The following is a 9,994-nucleotide window of genomic DNA, read 5'->3' on the forward strand; positions in this document are numbered from 1 at the left end:
GAGTTGAGGAACAGTGAGGAATGGACTCACAAGCATGTGTAGCTTACAAGCCCACTCGCGGTAAGCACAAAGCGAAATAAATCGTACAAGGTGGAAAAATGCGTGTGAGTGACAAAAGTGGCAATAGTCATGCGTGATCTTAACTTCCCATCTAAAACTCTCGGTTCCATTGTAAAAACGTTTGGAGAACCAAAATCAAAAAAAATCCCACATGTCCCATAAAACATCACGAGGGATATCTTGGTAATTGATTACTCTACTGGTGACTTAATTGTCTTATTTTCTTGGAAACCATCTCTTTAATTGTGAGCATCAGAAAAGGCTTTGTTTTGCCAGCAAGAAATAAATATGTGATTAAGCATTGTTCGTTTCATGTATAAGAACACTGAGACTCCTCTGCACCGCACTTCTTTGGCGTTTCGATCGATTTGAACAGTAGTGTGTCTTTTGATTCTTCCCAACAAAGTATATGACCTCGCATTCCCTACATGAAACTGCATCTGCCAAGAATACTCTAATTGTTGGAGGGAATCCTGAGGAACAGAATGTACATGTATTTGGAAAGGCAAGGACTGATTCGGGATTGTTAACATGGCTTTGTGCGTGGGAAATCATGTCTCCCAAACTTGATTGAGTTTTTTGAAGAAGTAACAAAGAAGATTGATGAGGGCAGAGTAGTAAATGTGATCCATATGGTCTTCAGTAAGGCGTTCAATAATGTTCCCCATGGGAGACTGATTGGCAAGGTTAGATCTCATGTAACAGCAGTGGACCTAACACCAACCCTTGTGTTACGGCGCCAGGACCTGAACACCAAGAAGAACATGTTCCATCAACTAAAGCACTGTTTTCTATTGGCAAGCCAATTACTGATCAAAGCAGGAATCTCTCCCATAATTCCATTCCTCCACATTTTGTCTAATAGCCTATTGTGGGGAAATTTATCGAACAACTTGCTGAAACCCATATACACCACATCAACCGGGTTACTGTCATCTACCTGTTTGGTCACTTTGTCCAAAAAGTCAACGAGATTCGTTAGGCAAGGCCTAACCATCAAAAAACTGTGCTGACTGTCCCTGATCAGATTATTCTTTTCGAGATGGTCATAAATCCTATCTATAATAAGCTTTTCCAACACCTTACCAACAACTGCAGTGAATTCACTGGTCTGTAATTACCAGGGTTGTCTCTACGAAACTTTTTGCACAAGAGAACAACATATGCTATGCTCCATTCCACGGGCTCTATTCCTGTAGACAACGATGATTTGACGATCAATTCCAAAGGCTCATCAATCTCTTCACTTGCTTCCCAGAAGGTTCCTAGGGCAGATCCCATCCGGCCCAGGGGACTTGTCTGTTTTCACAATCTTCAGTATTTCTATAACCTAATCCTTGTGAACCTCAATCTCTACTACACTAGACGCAAGTATCTCTGTATCTTCCTCGCCAACATTTTCATTTTCTATAGCGAACACTGTCGAAAAATATTAATTTATTGCTTCCCCTATCTCCTCTGACTCCACACAAAACTTCCCACTATTATCCTTGATTGTCCCAAATTTAACTCTCGTCATTCTTAGAGATAATGCTTTAAACACAGAACATTTCTGATGAAGAACTCAAGTTTCCCAAGTCGAATCAAATTACCGGTCTGGTTTGCAAGATAAGCTTTCTGAACTTCGAGTAGAAATTGTTCCAGCAGGAAAGCATTCATAACGTACGTCAGCAGGACACGAACCTACGTGGGTAAACCCCAAAGGACTTCTAATCATTCATCTCAACCACGCGGCCATGACTACAGACAAAGCTGCAATGTTGAGCAGTGACCAAATCAGCCGTGATCTCATTGAAAGCTGCCGCTGACGAGTTAAATGTTTCCATCTCCATTCATACCTTTGCTGTCATTTGTAAGGTGCGAGACACCAATGTAAAAGAAGAAAAGCACAAAGTTAGGAAAAGATATTTGCAGCAAAATTGATTCAAAATTATTTATTGAAAGGAAAATCACACTTGGCAATTTGCTAGATCTCTTTGCGAACATGACCAGCAGAGGTAATCAAGGGAGCTATTGATCTGAGTATTCTTGGACATGAAACAAACAAAGGTTAATGACATATTCATTTCTTTTTTTAGCGAACGAAATGGTCTTTCCTGATGGTTACAATGAAAGAGATGGTTCCCAATAAAAGACAGAGATTAAGTCGCTTGTAGATATACTTCAATGTGATACGATTCACTTTCAGCCCCTAATTACCCCAGAGATGGAAGGGGTGAGTTACTTTTCTTCACTCTTCAACTCCACAGCATGGAGGTACAGACATGAAACCGCTAGAGATGGAGTTCTTGAATTGGGAACCAGCGACACTGAAGGAACTCGGCAAAAGTGAGGACTGCAGATGCTGGAAACCTGATTTTAGATCAGAAAATGCTGGAAAAGCACAGCAGCATCCGAGGAGCAGGAAAGTCGATGTTTCTGTTGCCAGTCTTTCTGCGTTCCGCAAACAATTTTTTTTTTGGCTCAGATTTCCAGCAACTGCAGCTATTTGTATTATGTTAACATTCATAATGTTTTGGACAAAACCAATGACCCGCTAGCATCGGGAAATCGGCAGAAGTACTGGGACACCGACATGTTAGCTCAACAATACAACCATTCCATGAGCGGGAATACGATCCGGGCCACGGTTCTGAGAGTATGGAATCCTCACAAGTAAATAACAAGACAAGGCGATAGATATTATCGTATTTGGTGTAAATAAAACACCCTTTATGAACATTTTCGTTGCAGATTATTTTCAACTTGTCTTCGTAGATTTACAATGTGGGAAAAGGCCATTCCGCCTGTGTGCATTGTGGCTAATCGGAGAGCCATCTATTCCAGTCGCAGTTTCCAACTTTGGCCCAAAGTCTCGTGTGTTCTAATGTTCCCAGGGCAAATGTCAATGACTTTATCCTGTGTTCTTAAATGTCACAATAATGGGGCAGATGTCTGACACTTGCACAACGACTTGTAACTCTTATGACCAACTCATGCTCATTTTCACCCACAAAGGGAGACACACAGAAAGATACCCCCAAAACGACAGAGGTCTCCGTTGTGGTGAGCTGGAGTTTGAAATGGACAATAGGACAAATGCAAGCTCGCAATGTGGATGCACAGAAGCGACGTCCCCGCAGGACTTCACATGGGAGCGTCAACGTGGGGCAGCATTAAAGTCAGACACTCCCCTCGAGCCAGGTTGGATTCGAACCTACAACCTTCTGATCCGAAGTCAGACACGTTATCCATTACGCCACTGGCCCAAGAAACACACTCACCACTGGCAGAATGTCGATACGTAATGCCATGGACTTTCACGGAATCAGAATTAAAAAGGTGAACAAGCAGCGAAGATAATCACCAACACTGCTTCACTTCGAAGTTTCCAATTTGTGAAGCAGTGCCTTTCACTGGCAAAGGAGTAACATTTGTCCTCAGCTGCCTGCTTCAGGGTCGCCTCCTTCTCTGCTGGAAGTGTCCATCGTTTTATTCACAGTCCCGACGCGATTTCATGATCCACTCCAGTGAAAACGTGTCATGGTGTCGTCCAAGCAAGACCCTGCCGGAACTCAGCGAGAGACATCTGGTCATTTCGAGCTCAGGATGTGGAATTAGACGAGCTGCGTGACACCTTTTATTGGCACCGCCACTTCACTGCAAATTAGCGGCTCAAAACGAGCCATTGTTAGCATCAGCTTGATTTGTACCTTCCTGCAGTACATTTGCTAAACAACATCAGATAGATCCCATCCGGCCCAGCTGACTTATCTATTTTCACACTCTGCAGTAATTCTAATATCTCTTCCTTGTGAACCTCAATCTCTTCTAGTCTAGACGCAAGTATCTCTGTATCTTCCTCGCCAACATTTTCATTATCTATAGCGAACTCTGTCGAAAAATATTTATTTAGTGCTTCCTCCACCTCCACTGACTCCACACACGACTTCCCACTATTATCCTTGATTGTCCCAAATTTTACTCTCGTCATTCTTTTATTCCTGACATACCTATGGAAAACCTTAGCATTAACCCTGATCCTATCTGCATCAGCTTCTCATGTCTCCTCCTGGCTCTTCTCAGCTCTCTTTTTGGGTCTTTCCTGATATCGTTGGAACCCTCGAGCGCTCTAACTGAGTATTCACGTTTTGTCCTAACATAAGACTTCTTGTTCTTCTTGACCAGGGATTCCACTTCCTTAGTAAACGACGGCTCACGCGTTCTATATCTTCCTCCCTGCCTGACAGGTACATACTTATCTAGGACACACAGGAGCTTTTCCTTGAATACGCTCCACATTTTTAATGTGCTCACCCCCTACAGTTTCCTACCCCACTCTGCACTTCCTAAATCTTTCCTCATTGCATCGTGATTTCCCTTCCACCAGCTGAAACTCTTGCTCCGTGGAGTACACCTATCCCTTTCCATCACGAATGTAAACCTGAGAGAATTGTGATCGCTGTCTCCAAAGTGCTCACCTACTTCCAAATCTAAAACCTGGCCAGGCTCGTTACCCAGTACTAAATCCAAAGTGGCTTCTTCCCTTGAAGGCATGTCTACATACTGTGTCAGGAAGCCCTCTCGCACACACTGGACAAAAACTGACCCATCTATTGTACTCGTGCTGTAGTGATCTCAGTCAATATTTGGATATTGTCTTGAGTGTTCCAGAGTTTTTCATTGTCCCACAGTCCAGATGAAGTTTGTAATCCTCAGGTACGAGAGCGAGAATTCTTTCAATATCTTAGATCAGTTCCTGTGCCGAGAACATCAGAGTCAATGTCCCTTCCTCTACTCGGACTGACAATTTACAGTTCTTCAATCTCCTATGATTCCATTTCTCAAAGAGTTTCTCAAGATTTCAAAGCTGGAGCCTAAATTATATGGTTTGCTTCCTAAACATTTTTCCAACTGCCAACTGACAATATTTTCACAGTATATCTTCACAATCCTCTGGCTTGCACCATGTGCAGGGATGAGAAGTCCCGTTTGGTGGAGAGAGTTCCTAGGCTGGTGAGTTTCACTTTGGAACAAAGATGGTTAAGTGGCAATTTCCTGCGCTTGTTTGTAATGATGGGAGAGGGAACGGTGGGGAATGAGCACTCTGACGAGCAGGCGGAAGTGTTGCCAATGACCAGAGTCAGAGAACAGAGGACAAGGGATGAAAGGAATCTAATGAAAAGCAGCACTTCTGCTCAGGGCGTTCAATAACAACTGCAGAAACCCGATGTGTCGAGCAGTGGATCTGGAAAGAGAAACAGAGATAATGTTTTAAACGTGGAGCATTTCTGATGAAGAACTCGAGTTTCGCGAGCCTAATCAAATTCCAGGCCCGGTTTGAGAAGCAGGCCTTCTGAACTTTGAATTGTTCCAGCAAGAAAGCACTCATAACAGAGTCAGCAGGATTCGAACCTATTTTGGGAAACCCCAGTGGATTTCTGATCCAACGCCTTAACCACTCGGCCATGACTACAGACCGCACAGCGTTGTTGAGCATTGACCAAATCAGCCGAGGTAATCAAGGGAGCTATTGATCTGAGTATTCTTGGAGATGAAACAAACAAAGTTTAATGACATATTCATTTCTTTTTCTGGCAAAGGAACCGATCTTTCCAGATGCTCACAATGACAGAGATTTTTCCCAATTAAGGAGGCAAATAAGTCCCATCTCACGCTGACACCATCGTGAGCGCTGCTGTTTCACAATGCCACAGAGTCAGGGTCAATTCCCGCCTCAAGCAACTTAATGTGTGGAGTTTGCACGTTCTCCCTGTGGCTGCGTGCGCTTGCTCTGTACCGGTTAGTTGAAATGGCCGTGTTAAACTGACGGGGTTAAAGGAGAGGAATGCATTTGGGCTCGGGCGGGTCGGTGTGGAGTTGCTGGGCCGAAGGACCTGTTTGCACATTGTAAGTATTCTAATCTACAGTAATCAATGACCAAGGTACGGCGCACGTTGTTAGATGGGGCATATATAACTATTCAATTGTTTTTCTTCAAAGTTTCTTTCCAATTCAATCGGGAGAGGAAGAAGGGAAATGAATGTCTCCCATAATTCTTGCCTTCTTTTATCATTCACAGGCGGTATTTTTTCCTGTACTTTTTTTTACACTGTGGGTACTGTTAGTGTCCTTATAAGCCACAGCGGCTGGTTTCCTCTTTCCTCAATGTTCCTCATCTCTACCCAAACACACTTTCCATCCTTATCTCCTGAATCAAAGTAATCTCTAACCATTGCATAATTGCCACGGAAACTGGGCTTTTCACACGCCTGTGTATGTCATTTCCCAATATTAATTGATCGTTTACTGTGTTGCAATTGCGCACGAGAATAGGAAAATAAAATAGAGGCCGGTGGTCCTAGGTTTCAAACACACGTAATTGCAGCTAAAACGCAGGTTACTGCACACAATGCGATCACGGAAGCATGCACCGAACCGTCAGGAAGCACACAATCAGTACAATGATGGATGTCATGTCAGGAACAGGACCAGAAACACAACAGAAATACATCTCTTAGGTACTATTTTGGACGTATTTTTCAATGATCTATCGTGTTTTACATATGTTCCATTGGGAGTTACCTCACACAAGGAAGTAAGCAGTGCTGCAGATAGTCATATAATCCGAGTTCCAAGTCCCGGAGTCAGAGACACTCAGTGCCCTGTGTGTACCTACAAGGAACAGCTATGCATGGGGTTTACAGGGTAACTGAATTGCATGAATGCAGCTCGATCGTCGTCTGTCTGCTTCTCTGCTGTAGTTTTCTGTGCAGTCCCTGCGTGTAATCTTGTCAACTACGTATGTCCGGCACAAGATGGGCATTGGTCACTTGTCTCTGAGAGAGGCTGTTGGTTTATGTGTTGTCATAATTCCGAGTGTAAGGAGGAATCTGGCTGTCAGTTCCCAGAAACTTACTTTAATAAATGGAAGCGTGCTTTTTAACTTGCCGCGTGGCATGTACTCGTTGCAAAGTTCGTGCACTGCGAATCACGTTTCGGGACTATCCAATTTTGGCAAAGAATTTGTGTGGCAGTCACGAGTTGCCACGACCAGCTATCCCTAGTAGCAATACGGACAAATGGCAAGAACTACAAATTCGATTAGAGCAGCACACGTTTAATCTGATAGGGCAAACAGAAGGCAGCCAGAAGATTTCTGGGTGTACGGCAATCGCCCAAGGTACATTTTCATATGAAAGTCTGTGCATCAGTAGAATCTGGGACCCAAGTAGTCAATGTTGGTTATTCATATTCCAGACAACTTGCGTTGTTCCCCGTTTACTGTGAAAGTGGATAGACATAGTTATTTCACCGTTATTTCGAAAGAAGATCCTGCATTGAATCTGTTCGCCGTTCTTTGATGCTGTGGCGAAAAGGTGGGCAATCACGATGTGAAACGTTGCTATACTTTCATTTCCTTCATTACTGTCTTGGTGAGGGAGAAAGGTGATTTGCTCTCTCGATCAGAATGGGGCACCGGCGCATTGATGGCCTAATTTAGTCACGGATATACTTGGAAATGTTCACATTTAATGGTTCGTTGTTGTGTTTTGTTTTATGATACTTGAGCACTTTCTGGGGCTTGGCAATACACTAAATCTCCAGTAGGTTTGGAATTGCCTCGCTGTTATTTGTGCGAGCAGTTCATGTCAGAGACGACTCACAGTGCCTCACAGACAGCACTTAAGCTTCGGTGTGTCTGATCATGGTTCTGCCTTTTCAGTTTTGATTCTGGTCCACGATAAGAGCTGTCAGTTTTTGGATTCGCTGGAGAGCAAATTTGGTAATGCGATATGTGAGGTATTTTTCTTCAGCCAAAATCTTTGATGGCAAACTTGGGAAAGTGTCAAGAAGAATGGTCATTGGCAGCAAATATCCGGAAGACCTTCATCTCTGGATCGGCTGGGCTCATCCACCCTCCAAACAAAATAACCAAACTCGCTGGCTGAGTAACAAACATCATGCGTTTTTTTTTGCAAATGGTGTATTCAAACTGTTGCCAGTGGCTGGAGCATCTCAGACTTGTCGAGCATGGAAACAAATCCCGCTATCCAACTTGCCCTTGCTGAATAGATAACCGAAATTAATCCATACATTTCTGCCAATATTTGTGCCTTATCTCTCCGAGGTCTTCCTGTCTATGCATCAATTCAGATGTCTTTGAAATGTTGTGAGTGCACCAGACTGCCACTAAATGTGACAATTCATTCCACACACACAAAACGTCTGTGTGAAAATAATGTGTCCCTCACATCCCTTTTAAATTTTTCCTCTCTCACATTAAACGTTTGCTATGTAGATTTGAACTCGCGTGTCTTGTGAAGCAGTGCTCCCTGACTATTTACTCTGTCTGTCTTCCTCATGATTTTATAAGATTCTGTGAGGCCATATCTAAGCACTGAAGCTCCTGGGAATCTGACGAAGCCTATTAAGTTTCGTTCTCATGTCCAAGCAGTGCAAACCTTGCAAATCCTTGTAAAGGTTTTCTAAACTTACACTTGCAAGAAGTGTGTCCAGCTGCAGCACTTGTTTAATCGCGTGGCCACTCTGGAGCTGCGGGTGGACTCACTGTGAAGTGTCAGCAATTCTGGAGAGTTATGTTGCCTCCCAGGTGCTCAGGCCAGGGATGTCGCCCATCGGCTGAAGAGCATTCGAAAAGGGGATCGTGAACAGCCAGTTGTCTTGGTGCATACAGGCACCAACGAAAAAAAACGAGATGAGGACGTGCAGGGAGAATTCAAGGAGCTAGGAGAGAAATTAAAGAGGAGGACATCAAAGGTCGTAATCTCGGAATTACTGCCGGTGCCATGTGACTGCCAGCGCAGAAATGATTTAAAAAATGGAACGGTGAACACGTGAGTTGAGGAATGGTGCTGCAGGGCGGGTTTCAGATTTGTTGGATTTTGTGACCAGTTCTGGGGAATGTGGGACTATAAGAAAACTGACGATCTACATCTGAACCAGACAGGAACGTATGTCCTTTCGGGAGTTTTTGCTACTGCTATTGGGGAGCTTTTATACTAATGTGTCAGGGGGCTGGGAACCACAAGATTAAACAGGTCGGTAGTGAGGTGGAAACTGGAAACGCTAAGAATCTGGAAGCTAGCATTAAAATGGGAAGAGTAGGCAGAGAGCAGATGAATGCAAAAGAACTGGTGGCCTGAAATGCATCTACTTTAATGCGTGGAGTATAGACAGATGAATTTAGGGCTTAGATTGGTGCCTGGGAATATGACGTTATTGCGATTACAGAGATTTAGTTGATGGAAGGGCATGGTTGGCAACCAAATGTTCTAGGATACAGACGCTTCAGACGGTACAGGGAGGGAAGTAAAAGGGGAAGGAGTTGCATTGCTGGTCAGGGATGATATCATGGCTGTGCGAAAGGAGGACACCATATAGGGCTTGGGTCGTGAGATGGAGCAGTGAAATAAGAAGGGTGAGGTTAGATTTTGGGGGCTGTATTACAGTGAGCGTGAGGTGTAAGAAAAAATAGTTAAACAGATCATGGAAAGACGTAAGGCAATAATTTAGTGTTGATTGGAGATTTCCGTTTTCCCAACATTGATCCGGATACTCTTAGCGTCAGAGGTCTGGATGGGATACCATTTGTAAGAAGCCTCCAGGTGAGTTTTCTGGAGCGGTATATCAATAGTCCGACGAGGGAATATGTCATATTGGAACTGATATTGGGAATAAACCAGGGCTGGCGATAGCAGTTGCCGTGGGTGATTTCTTTGGGAAGTGTCCAATATTCTGTAAGCGTTAGAATACTCATTGACAAAGATGAGAGTTGTCCTGAGGAAAGAGTACTAAACTGGGCCAAAGCTAATTATATCAAAATTATGCAGGAGGTCGGAAATGTGGATTGGACACAGCTATTTGTAGGAAAGTCCACAGTTCATATGTGTCAGGCTTTCAAAGCTAGTTTAAATATAGTGCAGGATAGGCA

At 43.6% G+C, this 9,994-nt stretch overlaps 1 non-coding gene across 1 annotated transcript; it reads right to left on the minus strand.

Moving 5' to 3' along the window:
• Nucleotides 1-3,235: 3,235 nt before the first annotated feature.
• trnar-ucg (transfer RNA arginine (anticodon UCG)) lies at nt 3,236-3,308 on the minus strand. The gene has a single exon. It is a non-coding gene; the product is annotated as a tRNA-Arg (tRNA).
• Nucleotides 3,309-9,994: the final 6,686 nt, after the last annotated feature.

The sequence above is a fragment of the Chiloscyllium punctatum genome, chromosome 16 (assembly GCF_047496795.1).
Source record: "Chiloscyllium punctatum isolate Juve2018m chromosome 16, sChiPun1.3, whole genome shotgun sequence".
In the NCBI taxonomy this organism is placed as follows: domain Eukaryota; kingdom Metazoa; phylum Chordata; class Chondrichthyes; order Orectolobiformes; family Hemiscylliidae; genus Chiloscyllium; species Chiloscyllium punctatum.